Source organism: Rhinopithecus bieti, unplaced genomic scaffold (assembly GCF_001698545.2).
Source record: "Rhinopithecus bieti isolate Rb0 unplaced genomic scaffold, ASM169854v2 scaffold_57691, whole genome shotgun sequence".
NCBI lineage: Eukaryota > Metazoa > Chordata > Mammalia > Primates > Cercopithecidae > Rhinopithecus > Rhinopithecus bieti.
Genome location: NW_016824383.1, coordinates 3,762,361 through 3,772,572, shown reverse-complemented (window position 1 = coordinate 3,772,572; position 10,212 = coordinate 3,762,361). Strand labels below are relative to the sequence as shown.

Sequence of the window (10,212 nt, the reverse complement as noted above, 5' to 3'; positions counted from 1 at the left end):
CACCAACAAACAAAAAAAAAAAAAAAAAAAAAAAAAAAAAAAGGCCATCAAGGGGACAAAAGTAAAATCCTTGGCACTAGGGTTTTGAGAAAAAAAAAAAAAGCTTTATTGTGAGTCAGCCAACAGACAGACAGGAGGCCAGCTCAAACCAGCCTTCCTGTGCAATTCTTAAGTTAGTGCTTTTTAAACTTTTTATTGTATTTTATTTTTTTGAGACTGAGTCTCGCTTTGTTGCCCAGGCTGGAGTGCAGTGGCATGATCTCGGTTCAGGTCACTGCAACGTCTGTCTCCCAGGTTCAAGCGATTCTCCTGCCTCAGCCTCCCCAGTAGCTGGGACTAAAGGTGTGTTCCACCATGCCTGACTCTTTTTTGTATTTTTTTTTAGTACAGATGGAGTTTCACCATGATCTCAAGTGATCCACCCACCTATGCCTCCCAAAGTGCTGAGAGTACAGGCATGAACCACGACACACAGTCTGCAAATGAGTTGTTTTGGTTTTATTTATTTATTTGTTTGACAGAGTATCGCTCTGTCACCCAAGCTGGAGTGCAGTGGCATAATCTTGGCTCACTGCAACCTCCGCCTCCTGGGTACTAGCAATTCTCCTGCCTCAGCCTCCCGAGTAGCTAGGATTACAGGTGCATGCCACCACACTCAGCTAATTTTTGTATTTTTAGTAGAGACGGGATTTCACCATGTTGGTCATGCTGGTCTCGAACTCCCGACCTCATAATTCACCCGCCTCGGCCTTCCAATGTGCTGGGATTACAGGTGTGAGCCACCGCACCTGGCCTCTACAAGTGGGTTTTTAAAGGAAAAAAGAAGAGATAGTTTCTAAGTTGTTTACCAACAATAATTTACATTAAAATAAAATAAGCTATTGATTGGCTATACATTGTTTTATTTTATTTTATTTTTTGAGATGGAGTCTCACTCTGTAGCCCAGGCTGGAGTGTAGTGGTGGTATCTGGGCTCACTGCAACCTCCAGCTCTCGGGTTCAAGCAATTCTCCTGGCTCACCCTTCCAAGTAGTTGGGACTATAGGTTTCACCATATTGGCCAAGCTGGTCTCGAACTCCTGACCTGGTAATCTGCCCGCCTCGGCCTCCCAAAGTGTTGGGATTACAGGCGTCAGCCACCGCGCCTGGCCTATTTTTTCTTTTCTCACCAACTAATGGAAAAGTGAGGGCTTTATTTATTTATTTATTCATTTTCAGATGGAGTCTTGCTCTGTCCCCCAGGCTGGAGTGAAGCGGCACGATCTCGGCTCACTGTAGCCTCTGCCTCCCAGGTTCAAGCAATTTCTGCCTCAGTCTCTTGAGTAGCTGGTTTTACAGGCATGTGCCACCACACCCCACCCAGCTAATTTTTTTTTTCTTTGAGATGTTGTCTAGTTCTGTCACCAGGCTGGAGTGCAGTGGTGCGATCTCAGTTCACTGCAACCTCTGCCTCCCAGGTTCAAATGATTCTCCTGCCTCAGCCTCTCAAGTAGCTGTGATTACAGGCACACAGCACCATGCCCAGCTAATTTTTGTATTTTTAGTAGAGACAGGGCTTCACCCTGTTGGCCAGGATGGTCTCAATCTCTTGACCTCAGGTGATCCACCCACCTCAGCCTCCCAAAGTAATTGGATTACAGGCATGAGCCACCGAGCCTGGCCTTTTTTTCTTTTTTGAGACAGGGTCTCACTCTGTTGCCCAGGTTGGAGGGCAGTGTTGAGATCTCAGCTCACTGCAACCTCTGTCTCCCCTGCTCAAGAGATTCTCCCAACTCAACCTCCTGAATAGCTGGGACTGCAGGCACCTGCCACCATGCCTGGCTAATTTTTGTATTTTTTTAGAGACAGGGTTTCGCCACATTGCCCAGACTAGTCTTGAACTCTTGAGCTCAAATGATCTGCTTGCCTCTGCCTCCCAAAATGCTGGGATTATAGGTGTGAGCCACCATGCCCTGCTGAGGAGAGTCTTAATTTGGGATCCATAGACTCCTTTGAGGCCTATTCATGGGCTTCAAAGGATTAATCAGTCCTTGAAATCATATGCAAAATTTGTGTGTAGGTAGACAGCCTTTATCAAATTTCCAGTGTGGTTTGTAATCCCCTCTTCCAAAGAAAAAACAATCACTGTAATATCTAGTTTCTAGTTCCAAGGAGTGAACTATCAAAGTATAAAGTAGTAGAGACATCTAGCAGGATACTGACTGTTTATGTCCATTTAATATGACAATTAGAAGGTCACTTCTTGGAAGAGTCATTTGACTTTGCTCCCTCAATTTCCTTTCCACTTCACCTCACTTCAGTCTGCTTTTGGAATGCTAACACTCACTCTACCGAAACTGCTCTTGTTGTGGACTCTGTGGTATCCACCAACGGGTTCTTTCTGCCTGCTGCATAAACAAAATTAATTGACAGAAACCATGGCATTGCAGTAAAGAAAGTTTAATTGACACGAGGCTGGCCGTGCCACATGGGAGACAGAGTTATTACTCAAATCCATCTCACCAAAGGCTCAGATGTTAGGGGGTTTTTCAGATAGTTTGACAGGTACGGGGGGGTGGTCAGGGAATGGGGAGTGCTGATTGGTTGGGTCAGAAGGGAAATCATAAGAAGTAGAAGCTGTCGGCCGGGCGCGGTGGCTCAAGCCTGTAATCCCAGCACTTTGGGAGGCCGAGACGGGCGGATCACGAGGTCAGGAGATCGAAACCATCCTGGCTAACACGGTGAAACCCCGTCTCTACTAAAATACAAAAAAACTAGCCGGGCGAGGTGGCGGCGCCTGTAGTCCCAGCTACTCGGGAGGCTGAGGCAGGAGAATGGCGTGAACCCGGGAGGCGGAGCTTGCAGTGAGCTGAGATCTGGCCACTGCGCTCCAGTCGGGGTGACAGGGCGAGCCTCCGTCCAAAAAAAAAACAAAAAAGAAGTAGAAGCTGTCCCCTTGCACTGAGTTTGTTCGTGGGTGGGGGGTCCAGGTTGGTGAGTCAGGGTGGGGCCATCCACTTGTCAGAAATGCAAAAACCTGAAAAGACATCTCAAAAGGCCAATCTGAGGTTCTACAACAGTGATGTTATCTGCAGGAATAATTGGGGAAGATGCGAATTTGTTACCTGAGGAATAATGGGTGGTAATCATTTAACTATGATTACAACTTAGAAGAATTCAGGACCCTCTCATCCTCCGAACTTAGTGGCCTTTCATTTAGTTTTTTTTTTTTTTTTTTTTTTTGAGACGGAGTCTCGCTCTATCGCTCAGGCTGGAGTGCAGGGGCCGGATCTCAGCTCACTGCAAGCTCCGCCTCCCGGGTTTACGCCATTCTCCTGCCTCAGCCTCCCGAGTAGCTGGGACTACAGGGGCCCGCCACCTCGCCCAGCTAGTTTTGTATTTTAGTAGAGACGGGGTTTCACCGTGTTAGCCAGGATGGTCTCGATCTCCTGACCTCGTGATCCGCCCGTCTCGGCCTCCCAAAGTGCTGGGATTACAGGCTTGAGCCACCGCGCCCGGCTCTATTATTTTTTCTATCACTGCATTTACTTTCATTCTGCCTTACGCTTTAACTAGGTAATTTTGTTTTGTTTTTTTTTTTAGTTTTGGAGGCATTAACACTATATTCTTCTTTTTGACCACCGCATGCTGCCTACATGGTAGGCTCTCAATACGCATGGAACTGAACCTCTTACAGGATTTGTAACTCAATTCCATGGTACCTACTAAACTGGAACACGCGCCTTCCCGGGCGGCTCTGTCATCCCAGGTTTCAGCACTGGGAAATCGCTTGGGCCCCCGCTCAGAGGCGGGGCTTGGGTGGGTTGACCACTCCTCTGGCCTCCAATAGCTCCGGCAGCCGGCAGCCGTAGCTCACTCCGGTGGAGGCGGGACTTCCTACAGCACTTCCGGCCAGAGCCTAAAGCTTCGCTGCTGGGCTGTGCGCTGGAGGGGAAGTTGCTCTGAACACCTGAAGTCTCCGCGGGCAGGTGAGCTTCAGAGGTTCGGGGAGGTTCCGGAACGAGCATTCCTGGTTGGTGCGTCACCCTGCGCTGCTCTTGGCCTTTTCTTCCTTTCCTGGAATCTTCCCAGATTGCCATAGCCGGGCGTTGCCTGTTCCGTGCGGCTTTGAACCAGCCCAGAAGTGCGGGCCCGAAGGGAGTGCGTTTGTGCTGAGAGGCGGTCCAGCCGGCTGGGGTGGGGCCGCACTGCCCCTTCTGGAAGGCCTTGTTTAGGAGTAGCCGCACGTGATCCCTTGCATTTTAAGCTTCTTTCAGAGAATTGGCATGTCACTTTGGAAGAGGTGAAAATGGTACAGGCGACCAACGACTTTTACAAGGTGTCCTCTTAGAGGAACAGCTCCGTCCTGCCGAATCAGTTAACATTGGTGATGACAGAGAAATAACGTTAAGTAGGTGGAGAGCACTTAAAGTAACTGTTCGTTTGTTCTTTTGGGACAGTCTTGCTCTGTCGCCCAGGCTGGAGTGCAGTGCCGCGATCTCGGCTCACTGCAACTTCCGCCTCCTGGGTTCAAGCGATTCTCCTGCCTCAGCCTCCCTAGTAGCTGGGATTACAGGCGCCCGTCCCCACGCTCGGCTAATTTTTGTATTTTTAGTAGAGACGGTGTTTCTCCATGTTGGCCAGGCTGCTCTCGAACTCCTGACCTCAGGTGATCCACCCGCCTCGGCCTCCCAAAGTGCTGAGATTACAGGCGTGAGCCACCGCGCCCGGCCTAAAGTGACTATTTTTACTTGGTGTTTACTATCACATGGGGACTATTCTAAGTTGTGAGTGGATCCAAATGACGGTGTGACAGCCTTGTCCTCAGAGAAGCAGTCCTGGCGGGAAGACATAATTAACAAATTGCCAAACTGTTAGAGAAAGTTAGTGGAGGTAGAGATGAAGAGAGAAGACTTTTCTTTTCTCTGTCATTAATTTAGCCACAGCTGCTGTCTTTTGATATTTGCTTCAAAACATTTTCATATTTTAACTTTTCTGTATGCTTATATTTTATATACTGTTGTAAACAGCATATCTCTGGGTTTTTTTTTTTTTTTTTTTTTCAATCTAAATGGACAGCCTGCTTTTTTTTGTTTGTTTGTTTTGATACGGAGTCTTGGTCTGTTACCCGGGCTGGTGTGCAGTGGCCCAATCTCAGCTCACTGCAACCACGCCTCCCAGGTTCAAGCAATTCTCCCACCTCAGCCTCCTGAGTAGCTGGGATGACAGGTGTGTGTCACCATGCCCAGCTAATTATTTTTTTTTTTTTGTATTTGTAGTAGAGACGAGGTTTCGCCATGTTGGCCAGGCTGGTTTCAAACACCTGGCTACTACAGGTGTGAGCTACGTTGCCTGGCCCAGCCTGCCTTTTGACTAGCAGGTTTATTGGATTTACATTCATTGTCACTACTGAAATATTTGTTCAGATCAAAATCTTTGGCATCATCCCTGATTAATCTCTTTCATGTATATCAGCAAATCCTATGGACTCTCCACCTTCAAAATCTGTCCACACTCCCAAGTTCTTCTCATCACCTTCACTTGTTCAAATTACATTGTCTCTCACTTGAATTACTGCAGTAGTTTCTGCTCTTTCCTCTTTTAGTCTGTTTGCATCACAGCATTTCGATTGATCCTTTAAAAAAAAAAGATTTATCTCTTTCCTCTCAAAAATCCTCCAAGGACTACACATTTCACCCAGAGTAAAAGCCAAAGTAGGCTGGGCGTGGTGGCTCATGCCTGTAATCCCAGCACTTTGGGAGGCTGAGGCGGGTGGATCAAGAGGTCAAGAGATTGAGATCATCCTGGGCAGCATGGTGAAATCCCGTCTCTACTAAAAATACAAAAATTAGCGGGGCGTGGTGGTGCATGCCTGTAATCTCAGCTACTCAGGAGGCTGAGGCAGGAGAATCGCTTGAACCCGGCGGGGGGGTGGGGGAAGAGAGGGGTGGAGGTTGCAGTGAGCCGAGTTCATGTCACTGCACTCCAGCCTGGTGACAGAGCAAGACTCCGCCTCAAAAAAAAAAAAAGAAAAAAGAAAAAACCGGCCGGGCACAGTGGATTAATAAGCCTGTAATCCTGGCACTTTGGGAGGCCAAGGCGGGTGGATCACCTGAGGTCAAGTGTTCGAGACAAGTCTGGGCAAAGTGGCGAAACCCTGTCTCTACTAAAAAAATACAAAAAATTACTTGGGAGTGGTGGCGTGCGCCTGTAGTCCAAGCTACTAGGGAGGCTGAGGCAGGAGAATGGCTTGAACCCTGGGGGGCGGGGGAGGAGGTTGCAGGGAGCCGAGATCGCCCCATTGCACTCCAGCCTGGGCAACAAGGGCAAAACTCAGTCTCAAGAAAAAAAAAAAAAAGCCAAAGTCTTTAGAATGGATTATTCATGGAAGGTCCTATGTGACCTAGCCCTGCTTCACTTCTGATCTCATGTTGTTTTAGTCTCCTGTTTGCTCTATTGTATGGCCTCCTCAAGTGCATCCTAGCCTTAGGATATTTGCACTTGCTATTCCTTTCCCTCATATGTCCACATGGCTCAGTTCTTTACCTCTCATATTGGGAGTATTTTCTTCTCAGTAAGGCCTACTCTGACAAGCGACTGCCATCTTTAACATTTCCATTGCACTCATTATCCTTGTGCTTATCATCATATGACATGCCATGAGATAGAGTCATTTATCTGGTTTATTATGTTTTCTGTCACTGGCATAGGTTTATGAGGGCAGGTGTTTTTCTGTTTTGTTTACTGCTGTTTTCCTTTTGATTTTTCCTGTGTGGGGAAAAGAAAGAAAGATCAGACTGTTACTGTGTCTATATAGAAAGAAGTAGACATAAGAGACTCCATTTTGTTCTGTATTTGAGATGCTGTTAATCTGTGACCCTACCCCCAACCTTGTCCTTGCAAGAGACATGTGCTATGGTGACTCAAAGTTTAAAAGATTTTGGGCTGTGCAGGGTGTGCTTTGTTAAACAAGTGCCTGAAGGCAGTATGCTTGTGAAAAGTCATCACCATTCTCTTAATCTCAAGTACCCAGGGATACACACACTGCCAAAGGTCGCAGGGACCTCTGCCTAGGAAAGCTAGGTATTGTCCAAGGTTTCTCCCCATGTGATAGTCTGAAATATGGCCTCGTGGGAAGGGAAAGACCTGATCGTCCCCCAGCCTGACACCCGTGAAGGGTCTGTGCTGAGGAGGACCAGTACAAGAGGAAAGAAGGCCTCTTGGCAGTTGAGATAGAGAAAAGCATCTGTCTCCTGCCCGTCCCTGGGCAATGGAACATCTCAGTGTAAAACCCGATTGTATGTTCTGTTTACTGAGAAAGGAGAAAACCGCCTTAGGACGAAAGGTGGAACTTGCTAGCATAAGCAATGCTGCTAAAGAGCAATTCCATAAAGAGCAATGCTGCTCTTTATGCACTAAAAAGGTTTATGGAGATGTTTGTATATGCATATCAAGGCGCAGCAATTTTCCTTAAACTTACTCATGTCACAGAGATCTTTATTCATATGTCTTACTGCTGACTTTCTCCCTATGATGATCCTATTATCCTACCACTTCCCTTTTTCTAAGATGGTAAAGATAATGATCAATAAATACTGTATCAATAAATACTGAGGGAACTCAGAGACCGGTGCCGGCGAGGGGCCTCTGTATGCTGAGCGCTGGTCCTCTGGGCCCACCTTTTCTTTCTCTATACTTTGTCTCTGTGTCTCATTTCTTTTCTCAAGTCTCTCGTTCCACCTAACGAGAAATGCCCACAGATGTGGAGGGGCAGGCCACCCCTTCATCTGGTGCCCAACGTGGGTGCTTTTCTCTAAGGTGAAGGTACGCTCCAGCGTGGTCATTCGGGACAAGTCGACGCGAGACTCCCGAGTACGTCTACAGTCAGCCTTGCGGTAAGATTGTGCGCTCGGAAGAACCTAGGGTAACAATGGGGCAAACTAAAAGTAAATATGCTTCTTATTGCAGCTTTATTAAAATTCTCTTAAAAAGAGGGGGAGTTAAAGTCTCTACCAAAAATCTAATTATGCTATTTCAAACAATAGAACAGTTTTGCCCATGGTTTCCAGAACAGGGAACTTTAGATCTAAAAGCCTGGGAAAAAATTGGCAAAGAATTAAAACAAGCAAGTAGGGAGGGTAAAATCATCCCACTTACAGTATGGAATGATTGGGTCATTATTAAAGTAGCTTTAGGGCCGGGCGCGGTGGCTCAACCCTGTAATCCCAGCACTTTGGGAGGCCGAGACGGGTGGATCACGGGGTCAGGAGATGGAGAACATCCTGGCTAACACGGTGAAATCCCCTCTCTACTAAAAAATACAAAAAACTAGCCAGGTGAGTTGGCGGGCCCCTGTAGTCCCAAGCTACTCGGGAGGCTGAGGCAGGAGAATGGCGTAAACCCGGGAGGCAGAGCTTGCAGTGAGCTGAGATCCGGCCACTGCACTCCAGCCTGGGCAACAGAGCCAGACTCCGTCTCAAAAAAAAAATAAATAAATAAAAATAAAGTAGCTTTAGAACCGTTTCAAACAGAAGAATATAGCGTTTCAGTTTCTGATGTCCCTGAAAGCTGTGTAGCAGATTGTGAAAAAGAGGCAGGGATAGAATCCCGGAAAGGAACGGAAAGTTCACACTGTAAATGCATAGCAGAGCTGGTAATGGCTCGGTCAATGCAAAATGTTGACGATAATCAATTACAGGAGGTGATATATCCTGAAACGTTAAAATTAGAAGAAAAAGGTCCAGAATTAGCAGAGCCATCAGAGTCTAAACCACGACGGCCAACTCCTCTTACAGCAGCTCAGATCCCTGTAACTTTACAACCTCAAGTGCAGGTTAAACAAGTACAAACTCCAAAAGAAGATCAAATAGAAGAAGATAGAGTCTCTGTCACGGCAGTTTTCCCCACAGTCGCCAGGCTGCAGTGCAGTGGTATGATCTCGGCTCACTGCAACCTCTGTCTCCTGGGTTCAAGCACTTCTCTGCCTCAGCCTCCCAACTAGCTGGGATTACAGGCACATGCCACCACACCTGGCTAATTTTTGTATTTTTAGTAGAGACGGGGTTTCACCATCTTGCCCAGGCTGGTTTTGAACTCCTGACCTTGTGATCCACCCGTCTCAGCCTCCTAAAGTGCTGGGATTACAGGCGTGAGCCACTGTGCCCGGCATTTATTTATTTATTTATTTATTTTAAAGATCTCTTATTGTACTTCCCTGTAAAATCCATTACTGTTTTATTCCAATTGCCTAAAATCATATCTGACTTTTAGCAGATACTCCATAATATAATTGTTTACCGAATGAGTTTGGGGTTTTTGCACCCATCTTCTACACTTTGCATTTTTATGCTTTTTTCCTCCTTTCTTGTCTTTTTTGTTTGTTTGTTTTTTTGAGATGGAGTCTCGCTCTGTTGCCAGGCTAGAGTGCAGTGGTGCGATCTCGGCTCACTGCAACCTCTGCCTACCGCGTTCAAGCGATTCTCCTACCTCAGTCTCCTGAGTAGCTGGGATTACAGGCGCGCACCACCACGCCCAGCTTATTTTTGTATTTTTAGTAGAAACGGGGTTTCACCATGTTGGTCAGGCTGGTCTTGAACTTCTGACCTTGTGATCCACCTGCCTCAGCTTCCCAAAGTGCTGGGATTACAGGTGTGAGCCACTATTCCTGGCTTTTTTTTTTTTTTTTTTTTGGAGGCAGAGTTTTTGCTCTTGTTGCCCAGGCTAGAGTGCAATTGCATGATCTTGGCTCACCGCAACCTCCGCCTCCTGGCTTCAAGCAATTCTGCCGCCTCAACCTCCTGAGTAGCTGGGATTATAGGCATGTGCCACCACGCCGGGCCAATTTTGTATTTTTTTTTTTTTTTTTGAGATGGAGTCTGGCTCTGTCACCCAGGCTGGAGTGCGGTGGCCAGATCTCAGCTCACTGCAAGCTCCGCCTCCCAGGTTTACGCCATTCTCCTGCCTCCGCCTCCCAAGTAGCTGGGACTACAGGCGCCCGCCTCGTCGCCTGGCTAGTTTTTTGTATTCTTTAGTAGAGACGCCGTTTCACCGTATTAGCCAGGATGGTCTTGATCTCTTGACCTTGTGATCCGCCCGTCTCGGCCTCCCAAAGTTTTGGGATTACAGGCTTGAGCCACCGCACCCGGCCAATTTTGTATTTTTAGTAGAGATAGGGTTTCTCCATGTTGGTCAGGCTGGTCTTGAATTCCAGACCTCAGATGATCCGCCTGCCTC

At 47.2% G+C, this 10,212-nt stretch overlaps 1 protein-coding gene across 6 annotated transcripts in view; it reads left to right on the top strand.

Moving 5' to 3' along the window:
• Nucleotides 1-3,740: 3,740 nt before the first annotated feature.
• The window catches only part of TBCE (tubulin folding cofactor E), a 94,835-nt gene continuing 88,363 nt past the window's right edge, over nucleotides 3,741-10,212 (top strand). For 2 of the 6 annotated variants that reach the window (XM_017862253.1, XM_017862252.1), the window contains exon 1: nucleotides 3,742-3,968. The gene's annotated coding sequence lies outside the window, so the exon portion shown is untranslated. Of the gene's footprint in view, nucleotides 4,017-7,797; nucleotides 7,875-10,212 lie in introns of all 6 variants that reach the window. The other 4 variants (XM_017862250.1, XM_017862251.1, XM_017862249.1 and 1 more) reach the window with 4 other exon arrangements.